Source organism: Onychomys torridus, chromosome 7 (genome assembly GCF_903995425.1).
Source record: "Onychomys torridus chromosome 7, mOncTor1.1, whole genome shotgun sequence".
Lineage (NCBI taxonomy): Eukaryota > Metazoa > Chordata > Mammalia > Rodentia > Cricetidae > Onychomys > Onychomys torridus.
In genome coordinates, this window is record NC_050449.1 from 73,597,236 (window position 1) to 73,621,241 (window position 24,006).

The 24,006-nt window shown below is 41.5% G+C and overlaps 1 protein-coding gene across 13 annotated transcripts in view; it reads left to right on the plus strand.

The window, feature by feature from the left end:
* Myo6 (myosin VI) overlaps positions 1-24,006 on the plus strand; it is a 147,091-nt gene that overhangs the window by 1,062 nt on the left and 122,023 nt on the right. The gene's annotated exons all lie outside the window — the stretch shown is intronic.

Sequence of the window (24,006 nt, forward strand, 5' to 3'; positions counted from 1 at the left end):
CCACAAATGTTACAAGGGGGCCAGAGGAAGAGCCAGAAACAAAGCAGCTCTTCAGAATAGCTCATTGACTTTTAAATGTCCGCTCAGTTTTGGTGTTTTCCGTTGTGCAGGAGTAAACATGTGCAGTGGTAAGCAAGTCATTTTAGTCTGATGCTCATCTGCCCATGGTGTTTTTATTTTGTGTGCGTGTGATCTGTTACCTATTTTTTCTCTTCTTTTCAAGTTATGTATTTGTTTTCAAAAGTTCCTTGTAAATGACAAGGGCCCAATACTACCATTAAGAAAAGATTATTGTGATTAAGTATATAGTTTAAAAGCTATGTAGTATAGAATATACATATGCTCTTTATCACCTAGAGTGAAAAAAAAACTATGATATTTAATGGAAACTACAAGATATTAAAAACAAAGATGGTAAATTATAGTCCATAGGGGCTTATCTGAAAGGGATTTTCCCCTGTTTATGTGATCAAGTTTTAAAATAACAGTGGCCAGGAAATCTGAGAGAGGCCAAAGGCTCTTCTCTCATCCTGTTGTGACTTTGCCTGGAGTCTGTGGTGGATCATTTATTGTTTAGACAACTGGTCTGTATCTGGGTTCTGAAAGACAGTCGCCTTTAGACAGTTTTAAAGATGTCCACCATGCAAGCTCTGAATAAATATATATGCACTCCACATTAAAAAAAATCACTAGTTTTTAACTTTCTTTTGATACTTCAAGCTTCACTTAGCATACATAAAGCACCAGTTTGAAAAAGTCAGGTTTGGAGCCGGGCAGTGGTGGCGCATGCCTTTAATCCCTGCCCTTGGGAGGCAGAGGCAGGCAGATCTCTAAGTTCAAGGCTAGCCTGGCCTACTATGTGAGTTTCAGGACGATTACACACAGAGAAACCGTGTCTTGAAAAACCAAACAACTACAAAAGTTAGGGTTCAGAGTATAATTCAGTGGGTAGAGCCCTTGCCTAGTATATGTGAGGCCCTGGGTGCTTAACTTTTCATTTTTCTGTATTAGAACATCTTATCTAAACATAAAAGATTGATAAAAGCATTACAATTTGACTAAGTCTCACACAATATAATGAGGATTTCCAGAAAGAGATACTTTGTGATGGTTTATGAAACTGTCAGTTTAGTACCAGTGTGACATACACAAGCTGAAGGTTTGCTTTACAAAATAATTTTCCAGGTTGATTGTCTTGTTCTTTTATAGAGGAGAAAAACAGAGGCTCGGTAAATACTTGCAAGTAGCTTTGGAGAGGCAAAGTCCAGTCTTTCAATACACACGGGAGTCTTCTGACAGTGGAGTCCCCTGCCCCGTTTCAACAGAAGTTATCTTGGATTTCTGTTCACTTGGTGAATTATTGATAGACCTTTGTAGAACTGGTCTGGAGATTTCAAGACGGTGATAGTTCATGCATGGAGACTGGAACTAATTGGAAACCCTGTTTTCTTTCTCAAGGCTTTGGGCAGTGACCTGATGCTGCGGCATCATTTCTGGTGTAGTTCCAGCATGTAATAAGTATTATGTGCTTTTTCATTTTGATGGGCTTATAGGAATTAACACTGCGATCTAATCCTGGATTGATTTCATTATAGCTGAGCAGTATATGATGTTTTAGTTTAGCTTAGTTCTGTTTAGGGTAGAACTTCAGTTTTTTTTTTTTTTTCTCTTCATGTGAGCTAGTTTGTTGCTCCCTAACACAGTAGCTCTCTCTTAAATGTTATTCAATTAACTCTAGTCTAGAATCCTGATGCTCTGAGTTTGAGCTCATGAGAGACCATTTCTGTGCATTGTTCCCTGACTTCCACACATATGCCATGTCACATAGCCATAAGCAAATAATTGTAATTTAAGAAATGAAAAAAAAAAGATTAAGATGTCCTCCTACTTCCACCTCCTGAGGTTGGGATCCTAGGCTTGCAGCTCTGCCCCTGTGTTTGTGGTGCTGGGCTCAGACCTACTTCCAAGTTAGTCAGGCAGCTCATCAGGGAAACTACATCCTTACTCTAGGACAAATTTTATCTTTCCGTCCGTCCGTCCATCATCTATCTATCTATCTATCTATCTATCTATCTATCTATCTATCCATCTATCCATCGTTGTGTGTATATAATTTGTGTGTGCACACATGTGGCATACTTGTGGAGGTCAGAGGACAGTTTTGTGGAGTCAGTTTGTCAAACTCAGGTCATGATGTTTGCATGGCAAGTGTTTTTTTTTTTTTTTTTTTTTTTTTTTTTTTTTTTTTTTTACCTGCTGAGGCATCTTGCTATGCTCTCCCCCTGTTTTTTGAGGTAGGGTCTCACTATGTAGCCCTGATTGGTCTGGGCTATATAGTGTAGACCTCTAACCCACAGGGATACACTTATCTCTGCCTCCTGAGTGCTGGAACTAAAGGTGTATACCATCACATCTAGCTTATACAATCAGTGTCTTTTGATCAAAATGATTTATGGCTTTTTAAAGAAAATTTATTATTTATGTGTGTGTGTGTGTGTGTGTGTACACATAAATATGGATGCCTGTAGAGGCCAGAAGAGGGTATCACACCACAGGACCTGGAGCTAGAGGTGGTTGTGGGCTGCTTGACTTGGGTACTAGGAACAAAACTTTGGTCCTCTGGAACAGCAGCAAGTGCTTTTAACCTGTGAGCCATCTCTCTAGCTCCCCAAATCTAATCTTTTTCCTTTCCTTTCCTTTCCTTTCCTTTCCTTTCCTTTCCTTTCCTCTCCTCTCCTCTCCTCTCCTCTCCTCTCCTCTCCTCTCCTCTCCTCTCCTCTCCTCTCTTCTCCCCTCTCCTCCCCTCCCCTCCCTTCTTCCCTTCCTTCCCTTTCCTTCTTCCCTTCCTTCCCTTTCCTTTCCCTTTTCCACCTCCCTCCCTCCCTTCCTTCCTTCTTTCATTTCTTCCTTAATTCCTTCATTCTTTCCTTCCTTCCTTCCTGTAGCTCAAGCTTCAAGAGTATCCTTTGAGCTGTAATACACGTAAAGGAAGGAAATAGCAGAGTCCTTTTGGATAGATGTGTAGGAAATCAGGGACAGCTGGACTGGGGCCACCTGTATAGGGGTGTTTTCTTATTGGAACTGTTAGCAATTTGCATCCAAGGATATTCATATTCTAATGTAAGTGAAAACCATCCAATGGCTTAAATATGAATCATTAATGTTTGATTGGTAACATGCTTTGCTTTTCTTTTGGGAGGAGGTGAGGGTAAAGATAATTAAGAATTAACCAGAGTTAAATAACTTAATTTTAAGTAACTTAATATAAAATAACTTCTTGGGAGGCAGAGGCAGGGGGCTCTCTGTGAGTTAGAAACCAGCTCCAAAGCTACACAGAGAAATCCTGTCTTGAAAAACCTAACAACAACAACAACAACAAAACCAAAAACCAAAAAACCCAAAAAACATCCCCCCCAAAAAAACCCCCAACAACAACAACAACAACAACAACAACAACAACAAAAACCCTTGTTTTGGGGACATTATATAATGTTTGGAGGTACCAGGATCTTTTGTGTTTATAACAGTATGCTTTTATTTGATAGATTTTAGTGGACTGGTGATCTTAAAGCATAAATATTAGTATAGCAATAACATAAAGGTTTGACAGATTCACCAAAATTTTCTCTGTGTGTACCGAAGCCTAGGAAGTAAAACCCAGGCTACAGTTTGGGCATCTTTAGAAATCTTGGTGTTAAATAGAGAGGAGATAATTGGCTGTGCAGAAAACATGCGTCAAGGGAAACCAAAACACCGAAGCACATTCCTTCAGTGTGTATTCACATAGGGCGAATACTGACATTCATGCTGACTAATGGGCACCAGGGAAGCTCCCAGCAAAAACACAGGCATCTTTTGTGTCTATATGTTACGTCACTTGTTATTGTATTTGAAAGTAACCAGGGGTTGGAGAGATGGTTCATCAGTTAAGGGCACTTGTTCTTCCAGAGGACCAGAATTCGGTTCCCAATATCCTTGTTGGGTGGCTCACAATCACCTACAAATCCAGCCCCAGGGGACTTAGTGCCCTCTTCTAACCTCTGCAGACACCCACGCATATGTAGCATATACTCACACAGATACCTGCAAGCAAATAAAACTATATATATTTTTTATTTTAAAGAAAGTAATCAGCTGATTAACATTTACAAGTTGGGCTCCCTTGTGTGTCAGAGTTTTGGTTATGATGGATCTTTGGATCTGGGAAATATCAAGATTGGTAGATATATAGGAAGATAAGTTGAAACCTTACTTTTAAAATCTACAGAGAGATTCAGTGGCAGGGCCTGTAGTTGAGGTACATGGGAGGTTGATTGAGGCAGGAGACTGAACTCAGGTTTTTGCAGCCAATCTGGGTACTATGACAAGATCCTATCTAAAAAAAAAAAAAAAAAAACAAAAACCACAACCCCCAAAACAAAACAAAACAAACAAACAAACAAACAAAAAAACCAGCACAAAACAACTGAAAAACAAACAAAAACCCTAGTCTGTATGGAGTCCTGGATTTGATTTCTAGCACTGAATAAAACTGGATGTAGTGGTGCTTGTCTATAATCCCAACATCCAGGAGGCAGAGGCAAGCAGATCCCTGTGAGCTTGAGGCCAGTCTTGGCTATGTGAGCTCCTCCCTCATGCCGCCATGTAGGTTAAAATATGAAGGTGTTTATGTCAAAAGGAATACCTTCCCTTGTATCAATATCATACTCCCCCCCCCCCCCGAAATAATTTTAAATGTATTTTTCTCTTAAAACAACTTGATAAAACAGGCATAGCAAATGTATTCTTGTGTTGTCGGTGTGAAAACAAAGATTCAAAACCTTCATCATTACTTAAAGTTAACTGACTTGTTTAAGGCTCGGTCATCCTTCAGAAGCATGTCTGAAGATGGAACATGTCTGTATTCCTGCGGTGATAGGCTCTCCCTTGCAGTATTTCTCTGCTTCCTACTGTTAGGATTGATCTGTTAGCAAGTAACTTACTTCATATTAATCCAGATACTTCACATTCTGAAAAATCAAGGTCACTGTCTGTCTGTCTATCTATCTATCTATCTATCTATCTATCATCTATCTATTTATTTATTTTAAGAGAGTCTTGTCATATAGCTAGGCTGGTCTCTAATTTGCCACTCTCCTGCCTCAGTCCCTTTTGGCACCACTTTGTGGTTGCAGGCGTGTGTGTGTGTGTGTGTGTGTGTGTGTGTGTGTGTGTTTTGGTTTTTTGTTTGTTTGTTTGTATGGTTTGATTTTTTTGAGAGAGACAGGGTTTATTTGTGTAGCCCCAGCTGTCCTGGAAATCTCCTCCTGCCTCTGTCTCCCAAGTGCTGGAATTAAAGGCATGTGCCACCATTACGACTCTTGTGTGTTTTCAATGGCAAATAAAGCTTTAATACTTGTGATATAGCTATAGACAGATTGATAGTGAACTTTGCTAGTTAGAGAGTGTTTCAGGAAAATAAACAACTGGTTAAAAATAAAGGAGAAAAATGTCCTGGAGAAAATTTGAAAGTAACTTATTATTTACTGTATTGGTATTGATCTAATGGTTATGACTCTTTTCATAAGGAATCATTAAAGACTGTGTGTGTGTGTGTGTGTGTGTGTGTGTGTGTGTGTGTGTGTGTGTGTGTGTGGTTCCCTTATGCCTTAATTCATTTAAAAATATTTGGGGGCCTAGAGAACTAACTCAGCAGTGAAGAGCACTGGGTGCTTGTTCAGAGGACCCGAGTTCAGTTTCCAGCACCCACATCAGGCAGCTCCTCAAGTTCCTACAACTCCAGTTCCAGGAGATCCAGTGCTGTTTTGGCCTCAGGACACCTGCCACACATAGTCTCTGTATCTGTCTCTGTCTCTGTCTCTGTCTCTGTCTCTGTCTCTCTCTCTCTCACACACACACACACACACACACACACACACACACACACACACACTCTTGAAAGAGTTGTGTGATTACTAGAGACCAGGCATTGTTCTCAGTCCTGGGGATGCAGTGACTATACTAAGGCCAAGTCCTCATGCTGAGTGACATTTCATTGTTGTTTTTAATTAAGGTAATTATAGACTTCTCATTCCAGTATGTAATCAACAGGGCTGACTCTAAAGTTGGGAAACAGACAGTTGTCAAAGCAGTGTAATTTGAGGGATACTGAAAGACTTATTTGCCCTAAAATATTCTCCTCCCGGAGACGCCCAGTGCACTGGGTTATAGTACCGTTTCATCTCTGCTGCGCATAAATACCAGCCTGTTTCATTACTCATCACAGTATCAGGACACAAGGCCATGAAAATAAATAGGACCCAGGGTCCATGTGTTGGTGTAAGAGGAGTTGGTATAATTTAAATTGTAGATGTTGCTTATTGGACTTTTGCTATGTGCCAGATACCATGCCACAAGAGTAATTGAGTCACATTGGTTAGTCACAGTGTCACCATTGGGGGTTGGCATTGTGACTCGTTTTACATATTGGGAAACTGAGACAGAGATAAGGGATTTGTTCAAGCTCACAGCCAACATTAACGTCCACTTAGCATATAGTAGGTTCTTAAGTGGACAGAGTGCTTATACAAATGCACTGACTTCTGTTCTGCTGTGTGTGGCAGAAGGTGGAAAGCAGAGAAAGCCTTGGGGAAGGGAAGGAGGAGAGTGGGGAGATGAGAGAGGGCTAGGGATGGGTAGGCAGATAGGAGGGCATTCCTTGATAACTGCCTGCCCTAGGCTTATGCCTCCCTGTGGAATCCCTGGGACTTTTAAACATGAATGTTTATGGGTCTCCTTCACTGGTAAGAGGCCATAGGTACACCCAAGAGGTCTTGGTTTTTTGCTAATCATTAACTAGGTCAAATTAATTTATTTGGGTTTCAGTCTTTTCATTGTAAAATGGAGGCAAAGCTGTTTACCTGGAGTGCCTGTTTTTATTTACTTATTTATTGTTTGTTTTTACATCCCAACCAAAGTTTCCCTTCCCTCCCTTCTTCCCAGTTTCTTCCCCCACACCTTCCCTTTACTCCCCTCCCCCCTGCATCCACTCCTCCTCCTCCATAGTTCCTCTTCAGACACAGGCGGGGCTTCCCGTGGATACCAGCCAGCCAAGGTATACCCAGTTGCAGTGACACTCCTTCTCTCTCTCTCTCTTTTTTTTTTTTTTTTAAAGATTTTAATTGACTTTACTTCTGATTCTTTAATTGGCAGCAGTCCAGACACAGAATGGTTCAGAATGTCCGCGTGTTGATCATGGACTCTGCTTCCTTCGGTCATGTGTAATGGGGGACTTTTCATCCAAAAGAAAAAGAAAGGAATGTGCTGGAGTGGTGGGTAGAATCTTGAAGGTGGCCACTGTTCATTTTGAAATTTAGCTGTGCAACAGACTTACCCTGGGAGCTGGTAAAAACACAAAGAAGGTGAGGCGGGCCCAGTGTCAGCATTTAATAAGCTTGCCTTTGATTTACAGGCATACCAACATTTGAGAAGTGCTGGCTTAAAGCTTTTCTTCCTCCTGTTCTTAGGAAGGGCTTCAACAATGAAAGCAAGTGGTTTGGATTATGCAGGAGATGTGGGGAAGAAGGAAGTGAAATTTCCCCTACCAGAATCCTTTCACTGATTTTTTAAAAAAAATCTTACTTGAAGCTTACAGCGTTTACATTGAGCCAGAGCAATGTGGTGTTAAATTTCATAACTAAATTAAACCATAATGATTTTTAGCTTTAACCAGTGTTGTTTAGAAGTGAATTGCTATGTCACATTTAAACTGCCGTAAAAATAGCAAGAATAAAATATATGCTTGTATAGGTCAGTGGTACTAGTCATATCAGGCAAAATACTAATAGGAAAGAAGATTTTCCTTGATGATGCACATGGCAGCCATGTTTGCAGCAGTTAGGGAGCAAACAAGGGTAGCTAAGCATTGAGGGACTAGCAACAGCGAGAAGGCCGCCCTTCTCCTGAGATCACTGAGCTGAAAGCTGGCACTGTGGAGGAGGGCCAGTGGGAGCTGTGGCTTTGAGGCAGAACTAGAGGAAGGGAGGTTCCCTCGCTTCTGCCTCAGGCCTTGGCCAGTGACTTCCATTGGCAGAACCCAGCCGGGGAGCTAAGCAATGCTCTCTGCAGGCTTATCCTCCCCACAACAGCAGAGGAGATGGTACAGCTGTGGGAGAGCAAATGGAGAAGAGCTAGGAGATTAATTAGAACCCTTGGGAATTAGTAGCATTCTCTTGGTGAACTTTAAATAACTTGTTAGCATTGTGATATATATCTGTAAAATGCTTGGGATTACTTGTTGTATATGACATAATGAGGATAGTTTATTCACTTTCTCATTTAACTAAACATCTATCTGTCATCTGTCTATCTATCTATCTATCTATCTATCTATCTATCTATCTATCTATCTATATTTCCCAATGAGAAACATAATCTATGTATTTTAAAGAATTTTTATTAATATGTCATCGTGCCTTTCTATCTGCTAAAGAATTTTCATGACTATACCATTTTTCATCATTTGGTATTCTTGGCTTAGTTGAATTAATGGGTTTCAGTAAAAAAAGAAATCTTTAAATCACTAAACAAATTATTTGCAAGCAAAATCCTTTGCCCTCTGAAGCTCGTTACCTGGTCAGTGTTTGTTTGAGGCAGGGTTTCACTGTGTAGCATGGGTTGTCCTGGAACTCCTGGGGTGTCTCCCTGCTGGTGGTGATTACAGCTATGAGCTGTTGTGCCTGGCTTTACCTGGACTTTTCTGACAGCAAACACCTGATGGAGTAACAGCTGCTAGAAGCAAAGTAACGATGAGTTATCCCTCCCTCCTGCTCACTGCACCTTCACTCAGCCTGTGAGTCTAGTCTTCGTGTGTCCTGGAGATGGAACCCAGGGCACTTGCTAAGGGCAATGGTTACCCCTAGCCAATCTTAATTCTAGAGAAGTTTGTTACCTTGGCTACATTGACTAAAGATACCGCAGAAAGTTTCTCCACTTAAAGAGATGGTACAAAGGCTGTTAGGATACAAGCAATATTCCCCTCCAAAATAACAGATGATTCACATTTTCTTTCTTTTCTTGAGGGGTCCACTGAAAAGGAAAGAGAAGCTTTGTCCCATAGCATCAGAAAGCTGCATTAGATATTTTTCATACTGTTATGCCAGAACACCAGACAGAAGCAACTTAAGGGGAGGGTTTATTGGGGCTCCCAGTTTGAGGGGAGACATTCCGTTGTAGGGAAGGTGTGGTGGTGGGAGCATGAGGCAGTTGGTCATGTTGCTTCTGCAGTTAGGAAGTAGAGGGATGAGTGTTGGTGCTCAGTTGGCGTCCTCCGTTTTAACCCTGTAAGTTCTGTCCTGGACCCTTGTCCATGCAGCTGTGCTGCGCTATGCAGGGTGGGTTTCCCTCCTCAGTGAAACCTTTTGGAAATGTTCTCACAGACACACTTGGCAGTGTGTCCTCTAGGTGCTTATAAGTGAAGTAATAAATAAAAAATGTGTTTTCCTTCACTCTTATGTGCATGGGTATGGGTGTTTTTGTCTGCATGTGGTTCTGTGCACCAATTCATTGTGTGCCCTTGGATCCAGAAGAGTGCATTATATTCCCTTGGACTCAATTTACAGACTTTTGCAAGCTACCATGTGGTGCTGGGAATCAAACCCTGGTTCTCTGGAAGATCAGCCAGGATCTTAACCACTGAGACATCTCTCTAGCTCCCAATTTAATCATGTTTAATGAAGGTTAGCCATCACAGCCATATTGTCTAATATTGAGAAAATTAATCAGATATCTGGCTAGGAGAATTTTGCATACAAATAAAGGTTACCTTTGATTATAAGTGCTGTAATTGAGGTTTTAAAAATATATATGTATTTTTTTCTTTTTCCTCTAGGCTGTATGATCAAAAGAAGAAAAAGGTTTGGGAATCAGCTCATTAGCACAGCTATCTGGAATAGTCGGGTGTTTTCTCTGAAAGTGGTTTTCTTTTCTTTCTTTCTTTTTTCCATCTTAAAGAGGTGATTTTAAATGTTTGTAACAACTTCTAAAGGTCTGCATTATTAAAAAAAATTGTTATTGCACTTCTTTTGTTTGTGTGTGGAGGAGTGTGTGCAAGTGTACTAGTGTGTTTGTGTGTGGTAATCAGAGAACAGTTTATGGGTGAGGCCCGGGGATCAGACTCAGGCTGTCAGCCTCAGCAGTGGCACCGTCACTACTGGTGCAGTCTTATAGACCTACAGTGTTGCCGTGATTCTGATAGAATTAGTATTCTCCCCCTCCCTGGCCAGGAGAGAATGGGGGTGTTGGTTTACAAGCAGCTCTTTGAATTTCCCTGACGTGAGGATTGGGTTAATCCAGAGAGGACTTTTCTCCTCTCCCTTGTTTATTTGTTTTATTTTTTCTAAAATTAGATGAAGCATTTGTGTTTTGGTTTGTGGGCACGGTTTACTGTCTGTTATCCTTTTGAGGTTAGCATTTGGTGAAGGAACAAAGAACATGTGTGTGCTGGTGAGGACTGTGTGTGTTCCTCTACTTTTCCTGTTCACGTTTGATCTTGCAGGTTAGAAGAATAAGATGATTCTCCTGTCTGTTAGGAGGGTGTTCAGACTCCAAACAAAAGTAGGGCTTATGTTGACCCTGGGATGACAGAGGAAACACATGAGCAAAAAGCACACAATCCTTCACCGTCACCGTTTATTCTAGTGGCAAATTGAGGAAGCTGATGTTATCTTAAGAAAGTTTCTCTGCTGGGGAAGATGGGGAGGAAGGGATGGGAACTGAATGAGTTTGACCATATGACTGGACATCACACAAATATTTAAAACACTAGAAAATGTTTATTTCAATCAGAGTTTGATATTCCACTTAGTAATAGATTCTAATTTCCTTCCCTCCTCTTTCTTCCCTCACTATGTTCCTCCCTTCCATCCTTTTTCCCTTCCTTCCTTCTCTTTCAGCAAGGAGGGCCACACAGATTAGGAATTTAGAAACGAGCTGTTTATTTGGCAATTTTAATGAGCTGTTAAAAATGGAGACCATGCAGTGCCGGCATGCATGATGTTGCATGGGAGTGCAGGCCACTCTTTAGTAAAGGCGTGTTTCTGGATCTGGACCAGGATGCATGGACTTTGGTTCTTCGGGATCTTTAGATCCTGGCTCCTTGGCATACAACATTAAAGGGATTAACATGTACTTTTGAAACAAAAGAACACACAAGATTTATTACTTGCCCAAATGGAAGACTGTTATGCTCCTGGGTCAGCTTCAGGACAGGTGGTCAGTGCAAGGACATACTGCCAAGTGTATTTCAGTGTGTTCATTCACACTTTCTTCTTGCCACTGAGAGCTGAGGTCTGAATAACTTGCTGAGAGACAGGAGTAGTGAGGTGCAGAGCTACACATGCTTTCAACCGATCTGGCTCCAGCATCTTTGTCTAATTACATTTTTAAGTTCCCCTTTCTTTGTGTTCTTTTAAAGACACAGAGCTTTGAAAAATTCTTTAAGGTTTTATTATTATTATTATTATTATTATTATTATTTTATTTTTTGGAGAGTGTCTCACTGAGTAGCTTTAGCTGGCCTAGAACTTGATATGTACATCAGTCTAGCCTCAAATACATAGAGATTCTACTGTCTCTGTTTCCTGCATGCTGGGATTAAAGACATTTGTCCCCTTGCCCCTGAGTTAATCTGTTCCTTACACATAACCAACAAGGGATGGTCACATCATGACTCCTGTGGCTGCTGCGGGCTTTCAAGTTCAAGGCCTCTCTCTTCAGTACCCCTGTTTCTGTTGGGTTTCCATTGCCTCCCAGCTCCAGCCTCCACTGCCAGCTGGTGAGAGAGGGGAGATCTGGCCATGCAGACACAGAGCCGTTCCTCCCAGGTATCGGTTTTAATAAGCACTTGGTGTACCTCCTTTGAACAGTAGTGTTCTTGTGTACTAATGAAATGATGAACTGGTTGATAATAGTTACTACTCTGGGAGGTGCCTGTTTTCTGACAGGACCCAGCAGGGCTGACAAGATGCTCTGCGGCGTGGGAAAAGGTGCTTGGTGTGCGAGCCTCTGACCGGAGTCCCATCCCTGGAACCCCCGTGAAGATGGAAAGAGAGAACGGACTCACCAAGCGCCCTCTGACTTGCACCTGGCTCTTGTACTCCCCTCCCCAAAAGAATACATTTTAAAAAGGGACTCAATAGTGATTTATTTTATAAGGGGAAGAATCCCTTTGGAAACAAATCATCGTTTTCTAGACTATACTAATAAAATGCATTTCCCACCCCTTATTTTTGTATAATCATAGTTCTAGCTATATATACATTGGTTTAAACGTGCCAATGGAATTTGGTCTCATTTTGCATTGTCAATAAAGAATGGTTGGATGATATTATACACTGGAGGCACTTTAGTAGGCTTATCCATGCAAGAACCCCTCCTTTATGCAATAGTTTGAGCTTCAGTATATAGTATAGTAGTACATTGTTTTTGTGTTATAGAGTTCCTGAGCTGTGGGCCCACAAGATAAAAGAATGCCTGACAACCTGAGTTCAAACCTTGGATTCCATTTGGAATAATTGAGTCCCAAGAGTTGTCCTCTCACTCCCTATATTTGAGGACACACACACACACACACACACACACACACACACACACACACATTATATAGGCCAGGCATAGTTGTGCTCACCTTTAATCTCAGCGCTCAAGAGGCAGAGGCCGGTGAATCTCTAGGAGCTCAAGGCCAGCCTCATCTACATAGTGAATTCCAGAACAGCCACAACTACATAATAGAGACAACCTGTCTAAATGACAATAATAATACCAAAGCAAAAATAATAAGTAAAACAAAGTTACTTTTTTTTTTTTTTAAGGCATAAGGTATAAAGTTCTGTTTATGCGAAAGCCACTGTTTCCCATGTTGAAATAAATTTTCTGAGAGTGGGTAAGTTTTAGAAGATAATTTATTTGAAGTTATTAAGTTGAAAAGCAGATAAACTGTTGTCTGGAACCATTCTCATATAGCTGTTGGTAGAATATTCTCTGTACCTAATATCTTGCTAACGAGGCCTTGATCCCAGATTCATTGCAGTCTTTATTCTGCCCTGAACACCTCACAATGCCTACTCTGTAAGCTGTTAATTAATAGATCCTGTGGCCCCATTTAGACTAGTTTTCCTTCTGGAGCTCTTCAGTTGGTAAGCAGACTCCCCCTCCTTCTGCCCTCTTGCTGGCCTCTGACTTTGCTGTTTGTTCCTCCTTTCCAGCCCATCACTTCTCATTCTCTTAGAGTCTGAACTTGGCATTTTGTTCTCTGACCCTTTTCTTATGGTCTTCATGTCGGCGTCATTGTTCAAACTCTCATCTTATTATGTAGAATTTTCCAGAATTTATTTTGGTTTCATCTTGACAGTATTTTCAAACTGATGAGTCCTTCAATCTCGAACATTCTTTCCAGATTACTCTTCTGTTTCTGACATGACACCACTCCTGCCTCAGAGCTTCTGTTCAGAACTCATATTCATTCACCTTTCCCATCATCATCATTTGGTAGATTTTGTTGGTTTCCCAGCACTGTTCTGCCTTTGGAAGATTCACCTTGGCTTCTGATCTGAGTACCAGCATCATGAATTTTCCTTCCAGACATGTCTTCCCCTGTTGGCTCTTTGTCTCACATTGGTCTTATCCTTACAGGGTTCTACATCTAAGTGGAACTGATGGTGACAGTCCCCTGCCCAGTAAGAGTCCCCAGTGGCTGCTCATTTAACCTTCTTTACAATCCAGACTTATTGGAGGATTTGGGTTTTGTGATGGCTGATCTTGGTTGTCGGTTTGACACCTCTGGGAAGAGTGTTGATTAAGTGCCCACATCAGTTGATTACTTGCCCACATCAGATTGGCTTGTGGTAATTTTCTTGATGCTAGTAGATGTAGGAGGGCCCAGCCCAGTGGGGGCAGTACCATCCCGGGGCATGTGATGGACTCTATAAGAAAGGTAGCTGAAGGTGAGCCTGGGAGCAGACCAGTAAGCAGTGTCCCTCTGGGGTTCCCAGCTCTGCCCAGTGTCTACCCTGGGGATGATGGTCTGTGACCTGTACACTGACATGAGCACTGTCTTCCTCAAGTTGCTTCTGGTCATGTTGTTTATTCCAGCAACAGAAAGCAGAGTTTTCAAAGCCTCTTTGTTTTTCTGTGACCCTTGATCTACTGTTCCACCACAGCATGTATCACACCCCTGCCTGTATTTGGTCTAGCTCATGGACCTATTTCCCCAGACATGCTGTCTTCCTATTCTTGCACAAGCTGACTCTTTGTTTGGAATGGGTCAGTCTTACCCATTTTTTTTTAGGATTTGCTTGAATTAACTCTTTCAAAGTAGACTTTTGGGTTAGTTTAGTGGTAGAATGCCTGCCTAAGGTATGTGTCTTAGGTAGGGTTTACTATTGCTGTGAAGAGACACCATGACCATGGCAACTTTTATAAAGAAAACATTTAATTCAGTGTGGCTTGCTTACAGTTTCAGAGGTTCAGTCCATTATGATCATGAAGGGGAGCATGGTCGTGTGCATGCAGATGTGGTGCTGGAGCTGAGAGTGCCACATCTTGTAGGCAACAGGAAGTTGACTAACTGTCATGCTGAGGGGAGCCTGAAAAAAAAAATGAGTCCTCAAAGCCCACCCCACAGTGACACACTTCCTCCAACAAGGCCACACCTCCTAATAGTGCCACTCCCTTTGGGTGCCATTTTCTTTCAAACCACCACAATATGCAACACCATGGTTTAAATGCCCAATATTGAAGCCAGGTGATCGTGGTAGTGGTGTAAACCTTTAATCCCAGAACTTGGGAGGCAGAGACTGCTGGATTTCTGTGAGTGTGAGGCTAGCCTGGGCTACAAAGTAAGTTCCAGGACAACCAGAGCTGTTACTCAGAGAAATCCTATCTTGAAAAACCAAAAGAAAAAAAAAAAAGAAAATCCTTATTATTGAGAACACGCCTCTAGTATTCTTTAAAAGCTTACATTTATGTTATAAACATATTACAGCATCAATAACAATTATGCAACATACATCTCCAATCACTTCCACTTTTATTAGATTGTGACTGGAGGGTGTGAGCCACCTAGGTCTCAGGGGTCTGCTGTGGGATGTCATTCTGTATGCTGTGAATATGTGTTGCTTTGATTGGTTGATAAATAAAGCTGCATTAGCCTATGGCAAGGCAGCTTAGAGGCAGGTAGAAAGCCAAGCAGAGAGACAGGAAGAAAAAGGAGAGTAAGAGAGAGACGCTAGCCTGCTGCCCAAGGAACAACATGCCAGTAGACTGGTAAGCCATGGAACACATGCCAAAACATAGATTAATAGAAATGGGTTAATTTAAATTACAAGAGCTAGCTAGCAAGAAGCCTGCCATAGGCCATGCAATTTGTAATTGATAGAAGGCTCTGTGTGTTGACTTGGTTCTGAGAGGCTGCAGGACTGGGTGGGACACAGGAAAACTTAGGGCTACAGGGGTCTTTTCTACTCTTAGAAATTACTGAGAATGCCACAAAGATTGCAGGTGGTCTGTAATATTTACTGCATTAGAAGTTAAAACTTAGAAATTTTTAAATTACTTAATGTGTGAAAATATCAGTGATCGAGTATATTAATGAAAATAGCATTTTATGAAAAGTGACTTCTGAGAAATGGAGGAGATGGCCTTGTTTTCTATCTTGATGAATCTCTCTAGGTGTCACCCATGCTGAGGCTCTCAGTTGACTGAAGCATGCTGCTTCTATTGATGTACTCAATATAAAGGAAATGTGCCCTTACACATACATGCACCTTGCTGGGAAGGGGAGGTTTTCATTTCAGATAACTGCTTTCTTTTTGGTCTTTCACCAAAATCTACCAAGAGGAGCTTCATCCATTCCAGCAGGGACTCGCACAAGCAGCAATGGACTTTCTGTGCCGCCACAGTGCTGTCCAGTCAGTCTGTTTTGTACTTTAATGCTCTTTTCTCCAGGGCTAATTGCATTGTGGATGATCATCTGGGAACACGATGTTGTGCTCCGTATCATCATGTAAATTTTTCTCAGGTTGTGTTGCATGAAAATCTTCTGTTCACTATCTTGAATGCTTGAATTTTGTCATTGCCAGTAAACACAGTCAGCTGTTTTTCCTAAAGTGACAGGCTTTACTCGGGACAAAGAGCAGGACAGTGAAAGAGTTCTAAGTTTGTCAGGTTTCAAGGTTGACTCGGCATAGGTCCCAGTCAGCGTGGTGTTTCTTGAAATAAAGGGCAGTTCCTGACGATCACAACTCAGAACATTCTCAGTCATCCTTTCTTCAACACAGATGGGCCGCTGAGAGCTTCCCATTTCGTCCTACAGGATAGTGAACACAGGTCAGGATATGACAACACAAGTTTTCACTGCTTCACCAAGGTCATTCTCAACATGCACAGTGCTTTCTTCTCCCCGTCAAGCTTGGTAGCACTCCAGGAGTTTTTCCCACCGTAGCTGCTCCATCATTAGTTCAGAGGGAATCACAGGGAATGAAGCCAGTTGTAGTTAGAGTTTTCCTGCCTGGCCCAGTCAGGACAAATCTCTCTCACCCGCCAGTCTCACAGTCGCTCAGACCCAACCAAGTAAACACACAGAAACTTATATTGCTTACAAACAGTATGGCTGTGGCAGGCTTCTTGTTATCTACTTCTATCTTAAATTAACCCATTTCTGTTAGTCTATACTTTGCCACATGGCTTGTGGCTTACCAGTGTCTTTCCATGTTGCTTTTCATGGCAGCGGCTGGCGGTATCTCTTCCCAGCCTTTCTCTTCCCAGCCTTCTCCTCTTCCTTGTCCCGCCTACACTATCCTTCCTGCCTGGCCACTGGCCAATCAGAATTTTATTTACACAGAGCGATATCCACAGCACTTCCCCTTTTCTTTCTTTTTTTTAAAGGAAGGTTTTAACTTTTACATAGTACAATTACATATAACAAAACAATTATCTAGCAAGAATTACAGTTTCAATGTTAAAGATATCCTATCTATCTTATATTTGTGAGTCTAAGGTTTTATATCTAACTTATCTTTTATCATAACTGAGGAAATTATAACTATCTAGCCTTCAACCACATCAAAGACCTCAGAAGGATATAATATTACCTGAGAACCGGGAGAAGGATGTAAGCATTTTTTAGGAGTCTTGCAAGAGTAGACAGAGACAGCTGGCAGCCTGGACAGTCACCTAATGTTCCTTTGTAAAGTTGGGGCATTTGTCTTCAGCCCACAGGGATAAAGTCTCTCGGTCACTTCTCTCAGTGTCCTGTAGAATGTCTGGCAGTTTCCTTTGTGAAGCAGGAACCTGAAGGACCATTTTGAAAGCAAAGTTCAGTGGTCACCTGTCTATAGGTCCTGCATGTCCAGGTGATCGAGCAGTCCAGGCAAGAACAGTTTTTTGCCCAAATGGCTATTTTTGCCAAGGTGAAGATAAACTCCATATGAAGTGTCTTCAATGCCCATCCTCCTCTCTGAAGTAAATCGGTGCTGCCAGGAGCAGACATGTCTCACTGTCCAGAAAGTCTAAATTTTAAATGCCATATTCTGTAGGTCTTTGAAGTATTTGAAGATTACCTATCTATCTGAAATATCTCTATGTATGTTTAGAAGACTTAACTAACATGGCTACGAGTATGATTATCATAGATGACTAATTATTAATCTATTTTTAATTATCCATTTTAATTTAAAATGAGCTATACAAACCTTAAACACGAGTAGAAATATATACATAGTATAACAAAATTAACTTTAAGTTTGTATCTATCAATAGACTAAAATCTATACCAATGTAAAACATTTTAAACAAGTTGTTGCTCTTTAGAAGTAAGTTCCTTCCTTAATCTACCCTTTCATCCTAATATATCTATATCATATCCCCTTTTCCTCTTTAGAAAGAGATCACATTTATAATCAACCTGTTTTAAAGAAAAATATTGGTTTTTCTCTGTCCCACACCAGAGGGCTCTTCTGATTTGGGACACAAGAAACTCTTAACCTTTTCTTTTAACAATATGTCTGGGTTTAGAGAAGGAGTGAGCCAATTTCATCTCCAAAGCCAGCTTGATGATTTTGGGAATGTGGGCGTAGTTTTTCTTACTACTTCCTGCTGGAGGGGGGTGCTGTATCTTATGGGGACATAAAGAAAATTATGGAGTAGTCCATTAGGGTAAACCTCTGAGCTAGTTGCCTTGAAACCATTCTGGATGTTGGATCATCTGGGCCATGGTGTCATTGGAGACCTTTCAGGTGGTCTTGGCTGATCAAACCTGATGTATCTTAATCTGGAACAAATCCACAGCCTCTGGCTTTCTGTGGAAACAAAAGCAGAGACTCCTTTCCAAAGCAACATATCCTTATATCCAAATTTTGAAGTCAAGCTACCTTTAAAATTTACATATTTGTTTAACTCAACAGCTTTTACGATCAAATCTTTTTCTGCAGTTAAAAATCCCAAAGACAAGACAAACCAGATTCTCTGTGTAATATCCATCTTTGTAAGACTGAAACGCCGCTGTGGCTGCTGGCTCCACCCACCTCAGCTTCCCAACATGGTGGTGGTACAGTTTACCGCCAGCTCTGGGTCTGGAGCCATGTGTACCATCAACTATCAGAAGCAGTTCTATCAAAGCAGCGCATAGACCAGAAACTTTTTTTTAACTAGCAAAGGCTAAATCTACCACGCAGCAGAGTAAAGTGCCACTTGTAGACTCCTCATTCCCGCCGCAATGCAGGTCAGACGCATACACCAGGAACCCGCCATAGTAGCTCAAACTGGCAGGCTGCTGCTAACTTGAGAGAGACAACTAGGAAGCTGTTTTCAGCTCCGTTTTAGAATTTTTCTTCTTAGGTTTTAGGTGGAAACTCTTGCCAACACGTTGGACACCATTTGTAGTTAGAGTTTTCCTGCCTGGCCCAGTCAGGACAAATCTCTCTTACCCGCCAGTCTCACAGTCGCTCAGACCCAACCAAGTAAACACACAGAAACTTATATTGCTTACAAACAGTATGGCTATGGCAGGCTTCTTGTTATCTACTTCTATCTTAAATTAACCCATTTCTGTTAGTCTATACTTTGCCACATGGCTTGTGGCTTACCAGTGTCTTTCCATGTTGCTTTTCATGGCAGCGGCTGGCGGTGTCTCTTCCCAGCCTTTCTCTTCCCAGCCTTCTCCTCTTCCTTGTCCCGCCTACACTATCCTTCCTGCCTGGCCACTGGCCAATCAGAATTTTATTTACACAGAGCGATATCCACAGCAGCCAGTGTCTCAATAGTGCTTCGAAGACAATTTGACTTTGCTGACTCTGAGGCATAATTCAAGTCCACTTGAATTGTGGTTGTGTTCAGGTATCATGAAGACTAGCTGTGTAGCCCACAACAGTGCGATTCCACCTTGCCTCAGAATTCACTTCAGTTCTTCCTGGTGCATTGAAACAACAAACTTAGAGTGGCTTGAGGGTGGCCAGGGGCCCAGTTGGAGACTCAGAGTTCATTTGATTTCTGTCAGAATTGCGTAGTTAAAATACTTTGAGGCAAAATAGCCATGGTGGTAGATCACCTCTGTAATCTCAGTACTTGGGAGGCTGAGGCAGGAAGATTGTTGTGAGTTCTAGGACAGCCTGGACTACAGAGTGAGATCCTATCTCAAAACAAAACAAAACAAAACTAGAAAAACTTAGAGGTAATTTCAGACACACTTTATATGAAGCCACAGCTAAGACTCTGTTCCCGTGCTGCAAGGTAGGCAGTGTCCAGAGTCTTTTGACCTCATATCTAGAACTCGAGGGTCAATGTCTGTGTTCTTCCACCTCTAGCTAGTTGATGTGAATAGCTTGCTGCTATTAGGTGAAAGATGAAGTGATAAGCTGGGTTTATGCATAACCTCCACTGTAGAGAACATCACCGGGTGAACGCAAACGCCATCATTTAAGAGCAATGAATATGCCAATACATAAAAGTGAAAATTATTTGAAAAAAAGTATTTTTAATGTTGGAGATTTAACTCAGAGACTTACCAGGGCTTAGCACTCGACACCTCCACCCTTCATCAAACATTTTAAATAAGGAACTACTCTTTTTTTTTTTTTAGAGACATAGGCAGTTGTGGGCCAGTGTGGGTGTTGGGAATTGAACTCCGATCCTCTGGAAGAGCAGCCAGTGACTGTAACCACTGAACCATCTCTCCAGTCTCAAGAGAATATTCTTTAAAAAGCATTTTACTGTTGAAAGTTTTAAGTATATTCTGAAAAGGGAAGAAGAGGATATGGCCTGCTGTGTTCTCCTTACTCAGTCTCAAGTTGCCAACTTGAGACACACTTGCTTTATGTTTTTCTTAAAAAGATTTTTCTTTTTTAAAATTCTTTGATGCCTGGTGGTGGCAGTGCACACTTTTAATCCCAACACTCAGGAGGCAAAGGCAGGTGGATCTCTGGGTGTTCGATGCCAGCCTGGTGTACAGAGTGAGTTCCAGGACTGCCAGGGTTCCAAAGTGAGACTCTATCTTGAAAAAAACAAAATAAAGTTCTTTGACAATTTCATTTGTGCAGATAGAGTATTTTGACCACTTCCACCCCACATTGCCCTCTCTCACCCCACATTACCCTCTCCCATCCCACATTGCCCTCTCCCACCCCACATTGCCCTCTCCCACCCCACATTGCCCTCTCCCACCCCACATTGCCCTCTCCCACCCCACATTGCCCTCTCCCACCCCACATTGCCCTCTCTCACCCCTCATTGCCCTCTTCTACCCCAAATTGCCCTCCCCCACCCCACGTTGCCCTCTCCCACCCCACGTTGCCCTCTCCCACCCCAAATTGCCCTCTCCCACCCCACATTGCCCTCTCCCACCCCACATTGCCCTCTCCCACCCCACATTGCCCTCTCCTACCCCACATTACCCTCTTCTATCCCCTCCCACTGTGCCTGAAACCCTTCTTTCCAACAAGTCTGCCTTCTACTTTCATATCTTGGTTTTGTTTTGTGACCTGCTGCATGTGGTTGGGGTGCTTTCATGAGCATGGTGGGGGTTGTTTCCATACCATGTACAACTTCCCAGTGGCTACACTTCTGAAGGAAATGACACCCCTCCACCAGCAACTGCTTGAGGAGGGGTGGGGTGCAGGAATCCTCTTCCTTAAGCTCATGTGTTTTAGAGTTTTGCTGATAGCTGTCCATTCTGTCAGACCTGGTGCTGCCTTTCAGAATGATTGTTTTATTATACCCCTTCACGCTACTGAAATTATAGTCAGTAAAAGCTGCATGTGTATCTTATGTGTGTCTGTGCACATGCATGTGTATATAATCCTAAAAATTGATGACGTACAAAAGGAAGTTATTAAGCTATACATATTATTTAACTTTAGTGATTAAAAGATTAAATGATATGTTTCAGTAGATGACGGCTCAGGCACACCCGTGCTGCAGGGCAGAATAAAATAATCAGGTGCTACATCTTTTACGTGGAATCATCACAAATGTGGCATCTTCAGATTAGAGAACTGGAGAGGTGTGTCAGACTGCTGGATCAAACACTGTGATTAGTACTGCTTTGTAGCTGGCTTTTCTGGAATGAGCAGCAGCCTTTGAATCAGGTGCAGACATCTTTTGTGGACCACATGACTAGAAAAGCAGAGGGCATTGAAACAGGGTAGAACATGGTATGTGTGTCCACAGGTGATAGCTGGAGTTGCAGGTTCAACTGTCCTGGAGTCTGCTTTTCATTTCCTGTCTATGAATAATCATGGTATCAGAGTGACTTGAAAGTTTGAGATAAACAAAAAGTGTTGGGCGCTCCCTCAGTTTGGCATGTTTGCTCATTTGTTTTGGCTAAAGTATTTTTATTGAGTTCTCTTCCTCAGTTTGTTGTGGAGTGGTGTTGTATGACCTTTTCTTTCCTTTTTTTTCTTTTGAGATAGAGTCTTGTGTACTTCAAGCTGGCCTACAAATCACTATGTCACCAAGGCTAGCCTTGAGTCCCTGATTGTCTTTACTCAGTCTGCCATGTACTGCCATACTCAGCTGTACATTATATGATTCCTTGAGTGAGATATCAAAGCTTTAAATGCTAAGTGAAATAAAGAAAATAAATGAAACAGCAAAAGCTACTTCGATAATCCTTATGTAAACCAGAAACTATTAATAGTATGCAGTTCAGGGTTGGAGACATGGTTCAGTGGTTAGAAGTACCTGCTGTTCTTTCACAGGACTTGGGTCTGATTCCCATCACCTACATGCTGGCTTACAGCCACTCAATAACCAGGGATCCAGCAGGCATACATGTAGTATACATACATGCATGCCAGCAAAATATTCATATACATAAATTAAAATAAATAAGTATAAACAACTTAATTAGTATGTGGTTCATTTTTAATGTATGAACTTTGTTTTTAATTGAAAAAGAATAAAATGATTTATAAGTTCCATCCCTAAACAACTAATGGAATTTTTTTCATCTTAAAGAGTGAATTTACTAGGAAAATCATAGTTAACTTGCTTAAACATGTTACTGTTAATATATATCTGTTGCAAAAATATAGTCATATTTCTGCTTGTTGTTTGTTTTTGAGACAGGGTCACAGCTCTAGCTGGCCTAGAGCTTTCTGTGGGGACTGGGCTGGTCAGGCTGGCCTCACAGAAATGCATCTGCTCCTGACTACTGAGTGCTGAGACTAAAGTCATGCTTAGCCTTTTTTTTTTTTTTTAAATCTGTAGTTTTAGCATATATGGTTTCACTAGTCTGGTCTAGTTGGACGTGAATTTGAATATGTGAGGTTTTCTTTCTTTTGCAAAGTAGAGTCTCTTTCCAACTATTAAAATAAATCTATTTTTAGACTGTCAAATGATTGAGTTTGGGAGTGACCAAAGGGTGGAAGCAAATTATTGCTATAAAATGTATGAGTTGCTTTGCAATACACTGTCATAAATGCGGTAGAGAGATATGTATTTGAAGATGTAGATAATTTTTCACCATTTCTTGATGATAAAAGTTTATATATTTTTGTCTGAATTTCATAATTTAAAGCACACTCATGCCTTGAGTTTTATAAACATTTTCTGATAACTCTTGGTAGTGTTTAACTTGAAAGATGGGTTGTAGCCGGTAGTTTCTGTGGTCCCGTTGGGCCCTGTGGTCTGGAAGAATCTCTCCTATCCAAGCTTTTGCAGCCACTTATAAAATAATCACTCAGAGGCTTATATTAATTACAAACTGTAAGGCCTATGGCTCAAGCTTCTTGCAAGCTAGCTCTTAAATTAACCCATTTTTATTAATCTATATGTTGCCACGTGACAGTTGCATTACTGGTCTTCTGGCACCTTTTTGCTCCTTGGGTGATGGGCTGGTGTTTCTCCTTCCTGCCTATTTCTTTCTGTATCTCTGCTTGGATTTCTCCCGCTGCCTCTAAGCAGCCTTGCCATAGGCCAAAGCATCTTATTTATTAACCAGTGGGAACAACATATATTCACAGCACACAGAAAGACATCCCAAAGCAGTGGATGTTTTGGATTGTTTTGACTTTGTTGATTATTTGATGTCAAACTTGTCAAACTAACAATTAGCTGAGTCTTGATGTATAATGGGGATTTTAGTGTTGTTGGTATAGATGGCATTCCTTAGAAAATAAATGGAGACAAGGCATGGTGGTGCGCACCTTTAATCCCAGTACTTGGGAGGCAGAGACAGGCCAATCTCTGTGAGATCCAGGCCAGCCTGAGCTACATTGTGAGACCCTGTCTCAGAAAACTGAAGAAACCCAAAAAACAAAAGCAAAACAAACAAAAACTAATCAAACAAAAAGAAAACAATGTAAATATGAAGTTATAAAACACGCGCATTTATGTTAGCAGTGTTTTTCTCCACAGACAGTTCTCTATAGAAGAGTTCTAATGGAGCCTGTATTCATGAGTCCATCAGGTCTGGCGATAATGTCATGCTGGAATGTGTCTCACCCATCGTCCCCGTGGTCTCTGGCTACTTTCAGG